This window comes from Lissotriton vulgaris, chromosome 8 (genome assembly GCF_964263255.1).
Source record: "Lissotriton vulgaris chromosome 8, aLisVul1.2, whole genome shotgun sequence".
Lineage (NCBI taxonomy): Eukaryota > Metazoa > Chordata > Amphibia > Caudata > Salamandridae > Lissotriton > Lissotriton vulgaris.
The window spans coordinates 231591932-231612542 of NC_141696.1; positions in this window are offsets into that span (position 1 = coordinate 231591932).

Below are 20611 nucleotides of genomic sequence, written 5' to 3' on the forward strand. Positions count from 1 at the left end.
TTCCCCCATAACAGTCACAACCAATCCTCTCCCTTTAGGGCATGTAATCCACCTCGATGTGATTCAATCAAATCAATTCCAATCAATGATCACTGTGTTAGGCATGCAGGTTGCTTCCATTAGTTGAATGCATTTTGTGTTGACTCTAATTACGCAGTCAACACCAGATAGGGAGGTAGCATTTGATGAAGAGATTTCATACATTTAGTTAGTATAGAGGACTTTATCATAGTCCATATCTGCATGTCCCTTACCAATCTAGTCATGGATCGCCTGTTACTCTAATCGCAACAAGGATGACTTGAACATAAACAAGCATTGGCATAGCCAATAGGTCTCGCTTTTTGGACGTTATAAGTATTTAGTTATGCAGCACAATATCCTTGGTGCAACAACATTAACTGTAGCATGGTTAAACATGTATAAGGTCCCAAAGGCGAGACCCATTGGCTTTGCCAATGCTTGTTGCTTTTTCTCTCCGTCATGGCTGGACTGGCCTGTAGGGCAATCAGGCAGTGCCCAATGGACGAATCCAACAGAAGAGTGTGTAACTCCTAATTTAATCTACTGCAAGGAAAGTGGATTAAATGCATGGAAAGGTTTCCTTGAGAACAAAGGACAAATAGCAATAGCCAAATAACCACTGGAATAACCATTAGCCTTGGGTGCTGGATATCAGATAGCATGCTACTTGAAGTGAAGCGCTTCAATGTCTCTTCAGGGGTAGTAAACACTATATAAGTGTAATTAGAATTCCATTGTTCTGTTTCTAAATAGAGCATTTTGTACAAAATGCTTATTAAAAAAATATATGTATGTGGTCCTTATAATGTTTATACAGGAATCGCTGGCCATATCAGTGCACCTCATTGCAATCACTATATAACTTAACTAAATGAATGTCGATGCCTCATGGCTGCCTGTGTATGCTAGTGGTTTTTGGTGGGACCCACTGGCACTCATTTTTAGGGACCAGCACTTATCTTACCTCAAACTTTTACCGAGATCCAGAGCAGTGCCTGAAATGGAAAAACAGAAGTGCTGTTACTCTGTACCAGAGTACCTGCTTCTTTCTGAGAAGTGCCAGTACTCTCCAATTAAAAGTAGTACGTCACTCTTGAGAAGTGCCAGTACTCTCCCTCTCAAAATAAAAAAGTGCCGGGACTTCGTACCGGACAGCACCGGCCCACCACTGAGCCAGGGTGAGAAACGCACACAAAGTGGAAAGACGGAGGTAGCGAAAGACGTCAAAAGCATCACAACAGTAGAATTTAGGAACCTAAAAGAGTGGGATAAATGGGCAAGGAGTGTCTGGCAGTGGTTGTATAATACTTGAGGTGAACGCCCTCCTGCGCGCCGACATTAAATAGCACTGCCACTTATTTTCTTACAAATTAAGCACTGAACACTTCTAAAAATGCTTGACTCTGCACTGGCTATCACCCACCTCACGAGACCCAGTGAGGACTAACCCACCTCTTAACTTTTTAAGCGTGCTCTCTAGGGTCTCTGGACGGCTGAGGTCAAAGCAGATGAGCACAGCGTCCGAGTCGGGATAGGCCAGCGGGCGCACGTTGTCGTGGTATGCAGAGCCTGCAATTGAACAGGAAGAGGAGAAAGACTCGTTAATGGACTGGTGATAACAGCTGTTTCCCGCCACACTGCAAATTTATTGATTGCTTCATATCAGAGGGAAATGATGTCTGGGTCGTCAATTATTCATGGATCACATTTGGAAGCTGTCAGGTCAGAAAGACAAACCTTGTTGACTCAAACAGGATGGCTGACGTCAAAGCAGATGAGCACGCCGTCCGAGTTGGGATAGGCCAGCGGGCGCTCGTTGTCCTAGTACGCAGAGCCTGCAATTGAACAGGAGAGGAGAAAGACTCGTTAATGGACTGGTGGTAATAGCTGTTTCCCGCCACACTGCAAATTTATTGATTGCTTCATATCAGAGGGAAATGATGTCTGGGTCGTCAATTATTCATGGATCACATTTGAAAGCTGTCAGGTCGGGAAGAAAAACCTTGTTGACTCAAACAGTTAGCAGCTGTTTAATGAAGGGTGAATGTCAAACTTGGTGGCAGAGTTCGATGAAATGGTTTCATATGTTCGTCTGGAAGCCCGCATACAGAGTATGAAGTGAGGTTGTCAAAATACTCATCTGCAGGCGCAGAAAAGGATATTGCGGCCTGTACTGCAGGGTCGGTTCTCCTAACATTTTTAGCAAGTGGCCTACAGCGTACAAATTCTGATATATAGAAGGATTCTATTTTGTAGATGGCTTTTTAAAACAAGCATTGGCCACTAAAGTAACCACGATCACGATCGCTGTGAAAGTGAAAGTGATCGCGAAGACGAGCTAAAACATGCAAGGAATGCACACGCAAGTTCGCGTGCTTGTGCGTGTTCTAGCAAGCTGGTCGCCGCATTGCGAGCACTTCCCAAAGCTGCTACTAAATGTCTCTCCGAGTAGCGCATGCACGCTGACTCAGCGAGACCTAACCATCCAGGCAAACATCTGTCTCTGCTGCTCGCCACCCAAGCCGATGCCCATTTCCAGTGACAAAAGAGTTCAACGCGAGCACCTTTCCACTGTGACTATTGCAGAAAGGTGCTGAAAGAAAGAAATCACAGACCATGAGAGATCTAATGCTCTGTTATAGTCACCAGCCAACTGCAGAAATAATTATGCATGTTATCTCACTGCCAGGGCATAGTTTGGTGAGTAAGATTAGTGGAGGGGTGTAAGCTTCAGATTTCCCAACAATTAAGCCGGCATATCTTGTTAAAATACGGAAAACGAGGGGAGCTTAAGAGGCAGTAGAAATGAGGAGTGCAGATTGTTAGGGATACTTAAAACATATACATGTTCAAACTAACCAAGTTTTAAGGCAGCGACGAGAGAGCGTGTGTGCGTTGTGCCAGTGTGGGCATGTAAAAAAAATCCAGGGTGAAATCCAACAGCCACCTCACCATACCCGACTAAAAGCACCAGTACCCAGCTATTTGCTACAGAATGCAATTATTTAGGAGGGTGTAACACCTCAAACACGTCCCTTGAAGCTACGCCCCTCCTCACTGCTTTAATTCGTCACATCACTATGTGCAATATCTCAAGATAAGTGTACCTCTGTGGTCACTCATGCATGAAACCAAAAGGCTTCAAACATACAGTAGCATGAAGCACAATATAGATGTTGTGCAATGTGCAGTCGAGTCACATCTTCCAACCAAGCTGACGCTTGCTCAAAATATATATACTACCAAGATAAGAAGGCATAGCTTTTGCATCACATTGCAACAACAAAGGAGTGCACTGGGTAGCACATTTACTAAAAAACGGTGCAAAGTAACACAGCGACTTTTTGTTGTGCTGCATTGTGCTAGAAGGCTACAGCACAGCGGTGCCATATCTACTAAGAAAAAGATACATGCTGCTCTCTTCTGCAGCACTTCCTTTGGCCATGCACTCACCTTTGCACCAGTGTGTAAAGGTCTATGTGTGAAGCCTAGCATAGGTTTTGTACTGGGAGAGTAACCTTCCAGTACAGAAAACAATGCTTAGTTCAACTTTAACGCTTTTACACGTTGCATGTGTGCAGAATAATGCAGCACACACACAATGCGAGGAAAGTTATGAAAAAATAGAGCATTTCCACTTTTAACCACCTGCCTCAAGGAGACGTTATTTTTGGGTGCAAAGCCATTTCCACCAATTTTAGTAGATATGGCTTTGTGCTAAGTAGGGTGACCAGGCATCTCGGATTTGTCAAGACAGTCCTGGTTTTTGCCAGCTGTCCTGGCAGATTTCGAAAAATGTAGCTCATGTCCAAGTTTTTAGAGGCTGTCGACTGAAAACTGTGTTTTTATAGTTTTCAAAGAAGGGATAGTTAGCAGCTGTTATAAGAAAGCAATGTAGAACATGCATGATAATGGTTATAAAATTGTAGTTTATTTAGTTTTTTGGTGTCTCTGCTGTAATTCGCTGCTATGAGCATCCTCATTCTGTGTGCTCAGTTGATGTAAAATTGTAGTCCTTTTCCTATTTTTGCTAAATGTCCCGATTTTTTGTTTCACGCATCTGGTTACCCTAGTGTTAGGTTATGCTAGAACGCCCGTGCACCACTCATGGAAGTCCCTTTGAGGCAAAGAAGTGCAAAGCCAATCTGACTTTTAGTGCAGCACAAAAAAAGATTTATGCTTGAAGTTCAAAACTTTAATCTGCTCAGCTTTGCGTCACTTCGCTGCGACACAACGTTTTGCCAAGTCTTCCCCCGAGTATTCTCAGTCGTGCTCTAATAAAAATGTTTTTGTTAAAAACACCTCTGGCTGGATCACTATCTGCGAATATTCCGCGAGGATGTATTGCCTCTGCGTAGAAACATGTACCTGTTTCTGCCATGAATGTTTCCAATGCAGACGAGACGCCTCTGCGGGGGAGCATTGTTCGTTCAGCTTCCTGTGAGAAATTAAGCATCACTGAGGCCATGATGCAGCGCTGCGTGAGGGGGGGCGCTTCCATACGTGCCTTGTAATTTAACGTGCTTACAAACAGCCCGGCTTTAGAGCTGAGCTAAGCTTTCCCGGGGCTTCTACCGCAGCAAGCAATTTCCTCTGTGAATGCGCAGCGCAACCTACAGTTCATTATGCAACCAGATTGTCGAGATTATCTTCAAAGACGGCCCTAAGAGGATCCTGCGGCCAAGGATCGCTGATATTGCAAAACAATCTGATTCAGGGGATAGTGCAAATCGCTTTTGCACGGATCGCTCTTTCGGGAAGCGTTTGTGGGCTCGAGAGATAAAATATTTATCTCATATGAGCATCTAGAAAAACAGATTGGCCTTTACCAGCTTCAGCTCCTTAAAGCATAACATTTAATATTTGGTGATATTTGGATTCTGTGTGGGAAAAGATTTATGTTTGGTGCGTCTGCGGGACAGGCTAGGATGAATGTAGAGCCGCTGTCTTGCTCAGCTCAGGTGGGTTCAGTTGTGACGTACACTATATTGCTGGCTACTGACCAGAATAACTCTACCGCGTCCATTTTGTTATGACGCATTTACATCCAATGCTCTTGCGGGTCAGAATGTGGGCAGAATGCACTTCTGCCGAAGCACATCGGGGTCACATTGCTCCCGGACGCATGTGTGCCCTAGCAGAAGAGGGGTGAAATTGTGCGCAGAGCGCGCCTCTATCCCAGCAGATGCGGGGCCAGCTACAACACGCTCGTGTCACCGGAGAAGGTGTTCGATTTAAGCGAACCTGCCTGGATTTAGAGAAACAAACAGACCAAGGGGACAGGAGGAGGTGGAAAGAAAGACAGAGAGCGAGGGAGGCACGAAGGAACAGAGGAACGGCAGATACAGACCAGTCTCTCCCTCTGTCTTCTCTTCCTTTCTCGCTCTCTTTCCATGTCTTCCTGGCCTCTTTCTCTGTCCTCGTCTCTCTCTCTGCCTCTGTTTATCTCTGGCTTTCTCTCTATCCCTGCCTCAGTTCATCCATTATTGGCTTTTCACGGTCGTAGCTGGTCCTGTCTCGCATAGCTCACTGGTATAGCAATTTTAGGGTGTTTCATGATAGTTAATCACAATTACACACTGACAGGTTTGATCTCCTGCCGGTGAAGAAGGATTTTGAAGCAGGAGGTAGATGTTCTGGCCTTTAAAATCTAGGTATGTGGACAAGCGCACAATGCTGATTCTTGGCCCTTGTCTCTGAATACACTCTCATGAAAAGTTTGGGCAGGAAAGAGCAACCTTGGAGTCTATTTACCAAAGCCTCATGCAGCGCAGAAGCCAAAAGATGCTGCCCTCTGTTAGCAGGTTAACGCCATATCTACTGAGAAATGTTACTCTCCGCCTCTGTCCCTAGAGTAGGTGCACAATCAGGCAGCCGAGCGCCATGCACACAACTTTGCACCATAATATATAGTATCAGTTTTGACTGGAGAGGGACACTTTTGTCCAATACAAAATACATAATGAGGAGAAATAAAGATATTTATCCTGGTACATCAGCCTTGGGTAGGAACGCCATTTTGACACAAAACAATGTTTACAGTAACTTTAAAACTTTTTCTACTTTGCATTTGTGCTGTACAGTGCAGCACACATTCAAATTCAGAAAAGAAAGAAGAAATAAAAGCATTTCTCCTTTATAGTGCCTATTTCAAAAGGGCGCTATTTTTAGATGTAAAACCCTTTGATTTCAGTAATTTTTTATTGAAAATTATATTTACATGGTGCAGAGGATATACATGGGAGATAACTGAAAACATAGATAAGAGAAAAGACCGGGAAAAGGCGCCCCGGGGGGTGGGGGGGGGGGGGGGGGGTGAGTTGTTAAGCATTGGCTCATGGCTATTTGTCCATCTTTCATTCTTGCTTCTTCTTCTAGTTGTTTCTTTCGGCATTCCCCATTCCCCCTTACAGACTGCCCGATTGTTTTTTCGCACCCCTGGTGGCGTGGAGAGAGAGGTGTAGAGATATACAGAGTAAAGAGGCACAGTGTGTTACAGAGTAGGAGATCTATGTAGTGCTGCCTTGTCTGGGCTCTGGGCTTTCTTCCCGGTTGTCCCCCTAACGTTCAGGGTGGCTTGTGTGAAGACAGGTAGTTGTCCAGCGAGAGCCACATTTCACTTTTCTTCCGTGAGTTCGGTAGGCTGTTAGTTCTACTTTTTTAGTACTTTTTTTCAACGCCTCAGTGACTCCTTCAGCCCTACCTACTTACCACCTGACATCCCCCATGCTAATAAGTCTCTCTCTCCTATCCTCCTCCTCCCTCCCTCTGACTGCCACTCCAACACCACCTCACCCTCTGATGCTCTACTTCCTCTCCCCCTCGCTTGACCATCTCACACACACACCCATTAGCTCCTCCACTGATACTCCCCTCTCACTCTCCCTTGTTCCCTCTAACAAACCACAATACACTAGGTCCGCAGCCCACAACCCACAATACATCAGCTCCCCCTTATCCTCCACTGATACCCCCCTTTCACTCTCCCTCGTTCCCTTCAACAATCCACAACACACCAGGTACACCAACCCTCACTGGCTTTCCACTTCATTCACCTAACTGGCCTCCTAAATTGAATGCCTCTCCTTCGTCTCCCTCCTGTATACCCCCTATGAAAAATGTTCCTCCCCTCATTATATACCCACCCGCCTCCAGGCTTTCTCCCCCTCCAACTCCCGGCTACACCCCCCCTTGTTAACACTAACCCTACCAATCTCCTTAAAATAACCGATGCACTTCTCTCCTCTTTTCCTACTCAAACACTCCTTAAAGTTGAACTTCTCCTTTCAGCCCTCATTTTAGAACTCTCCTCACTCAGAAGTGACATCTCACTCCTAATAGCCCACCCCCCTGATCCTGACCACACATTAATTGACCCACAATGCACCTTACCGTCGCGCATCGACACTCATCTCAATCCACCTACAGACTGCCTATTATTGTTACCAACACTGAAACTCCTCCCCTCCCCGGTAACTACACTTCCCGATCCAAACACACAGATCCCTCCCTAAGCGTACCTCCCTGCAATACTAACACGACCTGCCACCCTCAACAGGATACCTGCCCTACAATCTCAGGAGCTAACTTTTCTAGGAACTCCCCTGTCCCTCCCTCCTCAACCTTGCACACTACCCCCCCTACTTGTCAATCTTTTATCCCAGTTCTCTTAGGAGCGAACCAACTCCCCCCTCTCCCGACATCTCCTAGACCTCCCCAACTACTCAGACCCATCCCACCATGCCCCCCATACCATTACCTGTTCCCCCCCCTCTGCTGCATGTTGATAAAATGCAGATCCGCCTCCTGCCACACAACTGAGATTGCGGAAACCATTCTCAGTGAAAACATAGACATTGCATTCCTAACTGAAACTTGGCTCACCACCCACTCCACTCCTATCCTTGACTTGCTCATCCCACCAGGCTATTCTATCATTAAGAAAGATAGAATCGAGCAAACTGGAGGAGTCCTTGCTCTTATCTTTAAGGATGAACTCGACATCTCACTTATCCAGCTCCAAGACCCCTCGTCCTTTGAATACCTTTGCGCCGACCTCTCCTTTCCGGGCTTTCCCACCACTCGACTGCACACCATTTACCAACCTCCTGGAAATGGTCTCTCCTTCACTGAGGAGATGACCGATCTTATTATTCAAGCATCGCTCTCCCTCTCCAAGAATCTCTTCCTTGGTGACTTCAACATCCACTGGAACAAAACTGATGACCCTACTGTCATCCTATTTAAAGAAACCTTAGACATCACTGATCTGACCCAACTCTGCCATGCACCGACTCACACCAAAGGTGCCACCCTCGATGCTATTGTGACGAGCAAGGATCTGCCCTCTCTCTCTAATATTCTTCCTGTAGACTGGTCTGATCACCACCTCATCCTTTTCACCCTTAGTCTCCCCATCTCTCGCCTCGCCCCAGTTAGTACTTTACCTATGAAACCCACTCGCAATCTTCACCTTATCCCACCTGGCAAATTAGAATCCGCAATTAAAACTCGCTTACTTCTCCCCCTCCCTCTCGTAGCACTAACGACCTTACTGACCATTACAACAATTCTATTCTTAGTGCCCTTGACCTAATAGCCCCAATTAAACTAAAAAAACTAAAAAACATCTCTCCCAAGTCCTGGTTCAACACCGAACTCAATAATGAAAGACGGGCCCTCAGACAATCAGAACGTGCTTGGAGGAGTCATCCCTCCGCTGACAACCTAGCTCTCCTAAGAACCACCAGAGCCCATTACAAAAAACATATCTTCAACGAAAAGGCCTCCTTTCTCCGCTCACAACTTGACCAGGCTAGAAACCGCCCCAGAGAATTGTTTAATATCGTTAAAAAACAAACTTCCTCTGGCCCTCCGAAATTAGCAGCCTCTGTGGAAAGGTGCGAAGAAATTGCCACCTTCTTTTCGAATAAAGTCAACAACATCGAACTATCCTTCTCTCCCCCCCCTCTCCTTCTCCAACCTCCCCTCAACCAAAACCCCCTCCCGAACATTCATAATCCACTTTTGGCCTCCTCTCCCACCCATCTTGACTCATCTCAACCCCTCCCCGCTATACCCCATCCTGACTCATCTCGGACTGATCTCCTTCCCAAAAACAAGGCCTCATGGAACGAATTTAGTCCAATATCAGAAACCACCATCATTAACATCATCTACAAACTCAAACCATCCTCTCACTCCAAAGACCCCCTCCCCACCCATTTAGTTCAAGAACTCAAATACATCATTGCCCCATTATGGACCGATATCATCAACTCCTCACTGTCCACTGGCTGTGTTCCTGCCTCCCTTCAGCTAGGTCAAATCTCCCCCATTCTTAAAAACCCTTCCGCTGACCCTAACGACCTGAACAATCAACGCCCTATCTCAAACCTTCCTCTCCTCTCTAAAGCCCTTGAAAAATGTGTTCTATCTCAATTAGATGACCACATCATCTTCTTCAATCTCCTTGATGTTTTCCAATCTGGTTTTAGAAAGGGGTGCAGCACCAAAACAGCTATGCTCAATATTACTGACGACATTCATCGCTCTTTAGACAAAGGCGAATCCTCCTCGATCTCTCTGCTGCTTTCGATACTGTCCACCATCTCACCCTTCTTAGCACCCTCAAAGATCGCTTTGGCTTTAAAGGCACTGTACTCAAATGGTTCTCCTTGTTCCTTCAAAACAGATCACAACAAATTAAGCTCAGTCATTGCCTCTCCAAACCTCAACAGGTTTCACTCGGTGTCCCGCAAGGGTCTATCCTTTCACCAACCCTATTCAATCTTTTTATGGAACCACTCACCCTCATTCTCAAAGAAGCCAAAATCAGTTATCACCTCTACGCCGAAGATACTCAACTATACTATAGGATCAAATCCCACAATGACATCCTACACATTAATGACACGCTTATCAAAGTCCAATTATGGTTCCATCATAATCATCTCAAACTTAATCCCAAAAAACCCAAAATCATCCTTTTCACTCCCAAAAACAATTCCCTTCCCATCCATCTATGGATTAACGATATCAAAGCACTTAATTGCTCCCTCTCCACCTCTAACTCTGTCAAATCCCTAGGCATCAGCATCGATCATAATCTTACTCTCATCCCCCACATTAAAAATGCAGCAAAAAGTGCTCTTTTCTCTCTTCACCACCTCAAAAAAATCAAACCCTTCATTCCAGCAGATGATTTCAAAATCGTGGTCCAATCTCTTGTCCTTTCCAGGATTGACTATGGTAACGCCACTGTTGCGGGCACCCCTAAAGTCCATCTAGCACCGATTAAATCTGTTCTCAACCTAGCGGCTAGACTTATCTCTGACTGTAAAAAATTTGACCATATCTCTCCTGTCCTTAAAAACCTAAAATGGCTTCCAATTGAAGGTCGATCCACCTACAAGATTGCCTGCATCACGCACAAAGCTCTTCACCAAAACACCCCTTCCTACCTTTCAATCAAACTATAAAAGGCAGGGTACTCCAGGTCCCTGAGGTGCACAAACTCCCTTGTCCTTATCCCACCCAGATTAAAATGCAATAAGACCCAATCTCGTGCATTCTCTGGTAACGCTCCTATGATCTGGAATTCACTTCCCTAAGATCTACGCTGCAACCCCTCTTACCCTCTCTTCAAAAAAAGACTCAAAGTTCTCCTCAATAAATATTGGGGTTCTTAATGTTACTGACTTTTGTCCCCGCTCTCTACCTCTTTGCTCTGATTAGCTATTTTTACTTAACCCCTCCCCCCCTTTTCCACTCACTCTCCCTCACTTCTCCCCCCGCTCTCTCCCTAATTTTTAACTCCCCTTGTCCCTTCCACTATCCCTCTGTTCCTTTGCCCCCCTCTCCCATTTAACGCATTGTTTTTGTCTTGTTTTAATTTTTCTGCGCGTTGACTATTTTATTCTGTATTTTTATTTACTATGTAAAGCGCTCTGATACTCTTGGGTCCAGCAGCGCTATATAAAACTTTTTAAATAAAAATAAATAAATAAAATAAAATAAATAAATAAATAGATAGGGTTGTGCATCAAAAACCTTAGATGATTGCATGGGAATGCCCATGCACCACACGTGGAAATCCTATTGGTGCTAAGTAATGGAAAGCAGTGCTATGTGCTGCTTTGCGCTATTTTCAAGTGAATTTCTAGAAAGTACGTTGAAAACATTTTTTTGAGTCGATTTGCGTCCCTTTTGTAATGTAAACACAGCACAAAATCTTAGTAAATATACCCATAACTGCCCTGCAGTCAGATTTGTCAATGCATTGATGTAGCGGAACCCACATTTAGTTGTAGGGGTGCATTATATTCACACATGTAGAGTGCACCGGCATAGAATTCTTTGTTGTATTAACATGAAGTGTTAGAATTGTGAAGTGTATTCATCTGAAACCTGATGTGTTTAGGCCATTGAAAAGTACCATGGAGGTTTAACATAGAAAGTGAATGTAACGAGCTGGAAATATTAACGTGAAGAACTTGTGTTGTAAAACTGACAATTTTCCATGTACTAAATGTGTTTATTGTGTCGTTTTATATGTAGGTAAATACATTAATTTAATGTGTCTAATTTTCCATGCAAATTCCTAGCCTTCGGAGAGAGAGCATCTTGGCAACTAGCTCTGTCTTGGTAGCTTCATGCTACATGAACATTGATGGTGGAGAGACTTCGTAGAAAGACTCCACATGCTGACACCTTTTATCCTTCTTCCTGAAAATGCTTAAGTAGGGATGCCACCGTAGGTTTAGAGTAGGGATAGATTAATGCTTTTTACTCATCGACCCTCCATGCAGGGAGATTTGGACTCATGCTTTCTGATCCTCTGCATTCTGTTTCTTGAACTAATTGTATTGTTTATGCTACATCGTCGCACGTGGATAGACAGATTTGGCTAAATGTTGATTCCAAAGTATTTCTATACCCTCCTATTGAGGTGTCTTTATGTTCAGTTATTTTTAGCTTTATAATAAATCAACTAACCTTAATTAGTTGTCTGTGGTTAATATGTGTCAAGGAGACTTATTGATTAATTGATTGGCTGCCTAATGACTTTTCTCCCCTTTATGCCTTCATGTTGCGAAAAAGAACCATTGAATTGTGACTCTAGAACAGGTCCAGAATGTATGGGCCTGGCCTTTTCAGCATTAATGTGCAAGGGTTCAGAAGCTATACGTGTCCCAAGTCAGCAGTCTTCAAATCTTACAAACAGACTAAGGGACAGATTTACTGAACTTTGACACAAGAAGCAAGGTAAGGTGCTGTGCTGCATTGCATCGAATGCATAGGGAAGAAATGCACCATATCTACTGCTATACTGCTCAGTTCTGCTCTCTCCCACTTATAGCATTGGTGCACTTCTGGCTCCCTAATGCCAGCTCAGGCACCCTTGCCCCACAAGGCAAAAGTGCTTGCGTAGTGGTTGCAGTAGTTTTTGTGCATGAAGGATTCCTTACTGCACGCAAACTAATCTTAGAGGCTTAGACCTATTTCTATGTGTGCTGCAAAAAATATACAAAGAACACATAATGAGGAGAAATAAAGATATTTATCCTGGTACATCAGCGTTTGGTAGAAACACCATTTTGGCACCAAACAATGTTTACTGACTTTAGTAGTTTGCGTCAAAATAAATGGGTGGATGCATGGGAATGCCCCTTCTGCACCTATGTGACGCCTTCCAAACTCAAAAGAATGCTAGGCAGCATTATGTGTTTCCTTGGTTTACCTTTGGGTTAAAATTACACACAATGTCATGCAATTCTTGATTTGTGAGGCTTTGCAAATCCCAGCATGGATTTTGCATTGGGACTATGTTACAAAAAAGGGCTACCCCAAAATAAAAACGTAGTAAATCTGGCCCTAATCTTCTTGCGTACTGTACCGTGACCCAACATTTTTCCAGGTCCTGTCACAGAGCCCACATTATACCACATTATCCTACACAATTCACGGTATCACTGTGGAATCTACAGAAGCCCCACATACCCTGTAGATCCTTTAGGGTGTTCTGCACAAGTCATAGTAGAACTCATCACACTGACTAAAGTGAAACATCCCCCAACCCTCAGTGAAAACTAATAGCAGATTCCTGCTCTGTAAGTTCCACATATACATCTAACACACAAAGACATATAATAAGTAGCCTGGGTATTGAACTATGTCCAATCCAAATGAGTCAGCGTGTAAGTAAGTGGCTAAGCAACTGATTTACTGGCAGCGACTTAATAAACACATCATTGTCTAAGTGAGTTTGAATCAGTGAGTATCAAGGGATGTCATTATTGAGTAATTGAATGGGGAACAGGAGGGAAAATTTAACTCTGAAGTATGCTACTCTCCGCGTAGCCACCAGGTAGTGGTGGCTAGTGATCTTTGATAGTGGTGGAACGTAATACTTAAACCAACAACCAGGGTAGGAGTGAGAAGTAAAGCATTTGGGTTTGCTCTACGTAAAACTGCATCAATACATAAAACCAAAAGAGATAGAACGCATATAGCTAATTAATCTAGCTTTCATGAAAAATAGTGGGAGCAATTCAATTTGTATTAAAAGGACCCCCTCCCACCAGTTACACTAGTGACATACTTCATTCTTGGGTCATCACCCATGATAACTAATATATCTGTATGGGCTCAATGCTGTGTTTGCAGTCGAATTAGTGTGGGATCTAAGTTAAAATTGCCTACAGCATCCCCTATCTTGAAAAAGTATTAATTTAGGGTACCTTTGACAAGGTTAAAAACACAAGTTGATGTCAATGGAGTTTTTGTTCACTTCTGCATCAAGGGATCTACATGCTTCAGACATGATAAAACACCCAAAAAGGTTGAATGGCTTTCTTCAGGAACAAAATTATAAATCCCTAATCCTATGTCTTACCGACCATGCACCAATTGTTGGGTCAATTCATCCATTAGTGAACAATATTCATGCTGTGGGTTATACATGCCATGCAACCCATTAATCGGGAATACTTGCCAGGAGTTCACCCCATTTTTTTCAGAATTTGCTTGGGGCATTTCCCATATTGTAAGAAGTATTTTGTTATAGGTATCCCTTTATCCCACAAAATATATACCATATTTCGGTACCAGAATTTTGCCATTGATAGTCCCCATATACCATGGGAGGCACGTATGTCAAAAATTGCCTTCAATATTTCAGAGCCAACATTTTATCATGGTTTGCTTCCCCATGCAACTCCCTCAGCCCCAATAGACCATGGTTGCCTTCTCCAAGGCCAAGAATTACCTCCGGTATGCCAGCTCCAGCATTTTGCAGCAGGTGTTCTCTTATGTTAAGTATTACTTCCACAATTTCAGGGTCTATATTTTTCCTTGGGTGCTCTCTCTTAAGCCAAGAATTCCCTTAAAAGTTTCAGTGCCAGCATTTTGCCACTATTGCTCCCATGGCAATAATTTTCTCCAGTATGCAAGTTCCAGCATTTTTCCATTGAGACCTCATTTCACAAATTACTTCTAGTATGTCAGGCCTGTATTTTGCCATTCTGCCCTTCCTTATCCAAGAGTTATCTGTAAAATGTCAACAGCAGCATTTTATCATGGGTACCAAACAGGGCCAACTTTAGTGCTTGTTACGCCCGGTGCAACAATCTATTTTCACACCTATCCCACCCCCCACATGACCTCCTCCTCAGATTCCCTCACCATCACCGGGCAAAAGTGCCCCTCATCTCTCCATAGTCCCTCTCTCAAATACATTCCACATTTTTTAAAGCGCTGCTAAAGGCTGGCTTTACTAATCCACCCAGATAGCCATATAGCCATATAGAATAAAGATCTGTGCTTTGCAGCAGGCATATTAACCCACTGTTCTATTTTATGGCAAGTCAAAACTTCCACTAGACAAAACTCTGATCACTCTCTCTAACAGGAACGTTAATCACATAGGTTATCTTGACATTTTTAATGCAGCTTGAAAGCTGGATGCACCAGGAACTCTGCAGCAGGTGCTTTTTTATAATACGTTATTGCTAAACACAGCCCTCCACCTCCCCAAGATCAGTGCCCCCTTCCAGGTCAGCGCCCAGAGCAGCAGCACTGTTCAAACCACCTTAAAGCCGGCCTTGGTGCCAAAGTTAGCCAATAATTACATTGCATATGCCGTTGCCAGCGGCAGACTCACAATCATAAAGCACTGAAACAAACACACTCTTGCACTCTCACTTTCTCTCATACTCGGCCCTCTCACATTCACAGACTTTCCCCTAAGTCACTAACTCACGTTTTCTCATTTACTCCTTCTCCCCCATACTCACTTCTACTCACCTTTGCCGTTACCGACCGGTAAATGGGTTTTTGGGATGTAGGGGGCCAATTTTACAGAATCGGTAAATTTACCGAATCAGTAAAATACCGATTCGGTATTTTTACCGATTTGGTCACTTCTAGATGTAGGTGGGACTCTTCTGAGTCCCAAAAGCCTTTCAGATTTGGTATTTTACCACCCAATCCAATTGTGTGGTAAAATACCGAATCCAGGTGTGCATGCACATGTGTGCATGCACACCTATGCCATGTGACAGACAGACATGCCCTTAGGGCATGTCTGTGTGCCACATGGCACACATGCCTGTATTTGGGGTGCTAGAGGGGGTCAGAGTGACACCCCCTGCACCCTTGCTGGAATCGGTATTTACCGAATCGGTAAATACCGATTCGGTAATGCCCATTGATTCCTATGGGCTTCAATGCCCATAGGAATCAATGGGCATTACCGAATCAGTATTTCCAGAATTGGTAAATACCGAATCTTAACGATTCGGTATTTATCGATTCTTTAATACCTACATCCCCCCCCCCTCTATTTTACAACTTCTTAAATACCGAATCGGTAAAATTCAGTATTTAAGAAGTGGTAAAATAAAATTACCTACATCTAGGCCATAGTCTCTAGGGTGACCGACTGGCCTGGGTACAAATTCAGGATGGTGAGTGTAAAAATTCAGAACAAAAGGTCCAAATTCAGGAGAAAAATTCAGGACAGAAGGTCAAAATTCAGGACAAAAATTCGATACAAAAGGTAAGTTTTACAGACACATCAGAGAAGGTTGCTCAAAAGTATATAGGTACATTAATAGACAACCAACATAAGTACAAGTCAAAATAAGTTCATATTTAATTGTGATGATCATGAACTGCACATTTCTTTCTGTATTCATGCAGCTTTGCGCATCTGTGCATGTATTTTTATGGTATTTCATATGATCATAATTTATTTATATAGTTACTGCACTGGGTTGTCCATTTTTATATTTTGTTTGCAGCTCATGGTCCTGAGCAGGCATGTTTGGTGAGAGAAGTGGTCAGGAAGATCTGCACGGATGGACTTTGTTACTAGCATTTTGTATTTGAGTGCTATTGTGAGATGTAAAGCAGCACACATCAAATGTAGCTAATTGGGACCTGCAGTGCTAGACAAGAGTACAGTTCTCCAAGTGGCCTGCTTTATGTGTCAGACAGCTTCAGGTATTCCATGTCTGTTTAGCTGGTGATGACTGGTTGTGGGGTAACGGCCTGAGCTGCTAACTTCGGAGCCGGTGAGACCCAGGTTTGAGTCTCTGCGGTTATTGAATATTTTGTGATTTTGGGAAATCACTTAATCTCCCCATGCTTATATTGCAGCGTCTTGAGACCCTCACAGGTGATCTGCTGCGTTTTACAAATCATGGATTTAGAGGCTGGTACAGTACTGAGTGATGGATAAGATCAATATCAGACACATCTTGTGTCTTTGACAATTAAGTTTTGCTTCAGCGCAGTGGAATTATCACCTCTCACCTAATGTTACTGGCTAGTTAGGTGCATCCTTCCACCTCCACTTGCGTGCTTGCACTGAAATTCATGAGAGATCTCGCTCTAATATGCTGATGCTACAATCAAAAAATGCATTGAACCTGGACCTTTTGTCTTTGCCAATACTTGTTTGAAAATCGATAGCTACCTTCTACTTTGTGCTCCTCAGCTGCTTTCTTACTGTTCAAGTCATGTCTAACCTGTCTCTGCTTTTTTCTAGAAATAAGCAAGGGGAAAATCTGCGTATATTCATTAGAGAGAGGTGTTTGGTGTCTCCAAATGTCCTTCTAGGATTGCCAACTAGCTAAAGATGAGAATGCAGATGGGAAAACGCGGGCATAAAGGAACTGTGGATAGCTGCCTTTGAGAAAAGGGGATCCACTTTGGTGCTTGTAGAAATGAATTTTCAGAATGAAAGGAGTCTGAGGAGTGACTGGTTGTAAATGTTTTCACTTGCAGGATGACTAGTCACCTGTTCCAGTCAGATCACACAGTGAGGTTCCAACCGGGAAGTTGGCTGCTGCTGGCTGGCAGGAAGGACTTTTACCTTCCTAGTCTGAGGATAAAATAATACAACATTTGTTGAAACTCAAACCGGTGTGTGCCACTACTTCAATTTGGCAATGAGTGCCACCAGCAACATCTGGACCAACACTAAGGTGAAGAGATAGAGGAAACCACTCCGCACCTTGCGAATGAGGAAAGGAATCAACCAATTGTTGTGTCTGAACTAAGTAAGGCACTTCTCATTTTTGGCATAGTGATTCTGAAAGAAACACCTATACGGATTTTTTATAATTGACTGAGCACCTGTTTATGTTTATTTTTGATCAGATCATCTCGTGCAGCTAACACACTGCACATAACTAACTATATAAAACTGTAACATTGCTAAGCAACCAGTGTGTCGGTTTGTCCCTGTGCCTTGCTCAGTGCAGACCCGCAACCTTTCATCACTGCCATCAATGTGCACATGTCTCACTCATGTGCACAAGTGTGACTCGCATCAGTTCCATACTAAATGATGCTCTTCCTGCTTGGCAAATCCGGAAGCAACGTGTTCCCTGCTTAGTGCCAATGCTTGACTTCATACTAGCATCCCTAGTGTGTATAATGACCCCCATGTAATTCCTCTTGTTTATCAAATCTGGAAGTAAACATTTGACTGAAAAAACGCATTGCAATGCCAATGTGTGTTTCGTTTATAAACTGCTAGAAAAATATACTTGACATTCTGCAGAAGAGACTATGGGCGTAAAACAATTATAATTGAAAGAAGCGATAGCAATTGTGAATACTGTTGAAGAATCAAGTGCCTGCATGAAGGAATTGGAAATAAAAGAAGTTTATGGAATTGAGGCAGACTGACTTTTATGTAGGATGGGGAGGGGAGAGTTGTAGGCCTTGAGTACTCGATCATGTCCGATTACTCACCTAAATCTTCAATGTAAATAAGCAAATACTGAGGGATAGGCTTGAGATTAGACTTGGCTTGTCACCATTTGAATTTCAAGTCTAAGGCCCGATTACGATTGTGGCGGACAGGGTTACTAGGTCACAAATGTGATGGATATCCCGTCTGCCAAATTACAATTCCATCATATCCTTTGGAACTTGTTATATAGCAGACGAAGTATCGCATCTTCCAAGTTCGTAATCAGCCCTAAGTCCTTTTCCTAGCACTCCATAGACAAATAATAACTCACCACCTACTTTTTTTCTAGTAAACTCCCTTGCATGTTTGTCATGAAGCATATAACACACTTGTGCAACCTCGCGCACTGATGCAACAGAGTTTCTTATGGTTTTCAATATAATCTGCTTACAGGAAACATGGGACTGTGACATAATTGAACTTCTTGAGCTCCAAGCTCTATCAAAAATTGCAGAAAGGGTTAGGAAATGTGCCTACAGAGGCTCAATGCTTGCTGCTTCAACCAGCTTACACAGTTCTGTTAATTTGCATGCTTTCAAATCCATAAAGCAAATCTGTCCATATATTTTAAAGAAAGAACTTTTCAGAAAAATTTAAACTTTCCTATATAGTCTTTCATTCCTGCCAAGTGATACTGGCCCAGTATGCTTGAAAACATTTACCACTAATTGCCCAAACACCCTTGGGGAAGAATCCCCAACCTCTTGAGCTCTTCACAAGGAGAGGGTGATTGGAATTATTTGACCATAGACCCACTCATTTCGGGGCCCCACTCTCCTGTTACAACCTGTTTTAAAATAATAAATAATCAAATAAATAAAACAAGGCCTCACCTGTTCCTTCTTACTGCAGATACCATAACAGCTCTAAGTGATACGACATTTTTTGTTTTCACTTTCCCTAGAGTACTTGTCATCCAAATTACGAGCTGCTTCTTGGATCACAAATGGAAAGGCTCTCCCAAATGTACCATACAAACCGTGGTGGGTTTTGGCCCCAGTCCAACCAAAGCTTCTGACATGTTTGTCAACTCCTTGTAAATTACTCCATCCAAGCTTCCAGTAAGATTGTCTATTATTGCTTGTATCCAGTTAAGAGGATGTTCTACATTCAACTAATTTTACAGCAAATATTTTGTATTCAAATCAAAATGGGACTCAGCATGGTGCTTGTAATACAGGTATCGCAGGACCTTCTGACAGGACTGGTAACCCGATGAAAAACTCTGAAGCCTGAGCGGATAAGACCTTTCCAACCTGAGGGGTTACTCTCGGAGCCTATTAAATGTGTACCCAGAAGGATGGATTCCTTCTGCGAAACTTCCACCAGAAATAAGATCTGAGTAACCTTGCAGTCTAGTGCTTAAACTTCTGTGATTTGTCTATGCCTGGTTAGTCACTTGCCTGGTTTATGATTATCTATCTTAAATTGTGTATTTAATCCTGAAGGGTGCTGTCCATCTTCAAAGTCTAGTATGCCAAGGAAGTAGGGTTTCGTACTTTCTTTGTTAGGTTCGTATAGGGATTGCGTTCCTGGTTCTAGCACCTTCTTTTTGGACTTAGACACAGTACTTAAATAGTGGTGCAAACGCTTTGCCTTAATCCCTATAAAATTTGTTTTTCTTGGTTTATGATTAGGCCTGGTTATTTACTGTCCTGGTTTATGACTGATGGAAGCAGCTTGAATCCCACCTCAGCCTCTCCACTCTGCTAACTCCACTGACTGAGATACAATCACATGTTGGCAGGAGAGTGTGGGAGGTGGAAGGGGGTATTTTATGGTTCACAAATGCAATTGATGGTTCACACTAAACAGGCACTTCAAGAAGGAACACACACACATTACTAGTGTCCTGTACAATACGCTTAGTTGGACCTGTTTTATAAGCAGATAAGCATTTGTAAGCTTATACATGACAGGTAAACTCCTGTTAAATCACTTATTGGACGGGATGTTTCAAAGCTGCAGTTTTTGTAGTCACTGTTGTTTTGTGTTAGGGAACTGCTGAAATTTCTAAGTTGTTGCATTGATGTTGCTAAAACACTGTAACATTTTACAGTGTAACTGTGCACTTGCTTTAGTATATGTTGCCGGGTGGTAATTTTTGGCATTGCTGATGTTATTAAGTGCCACGGCGCCCGTGCATTGTCAGATCTGCTGACATGCCCAAGTTGTACCAATGAGGGAGGCTAGTTCAGAAATCTTGTTAGTGCTCATTTGTACTGCTATTGTGTGGTCAGAGTGTAAATGGAAAATAGATACTAAGCATCTGTTTTTGCGCCTCATTAGCATTTCTGTGTCTTCCAGGTATCACCACAG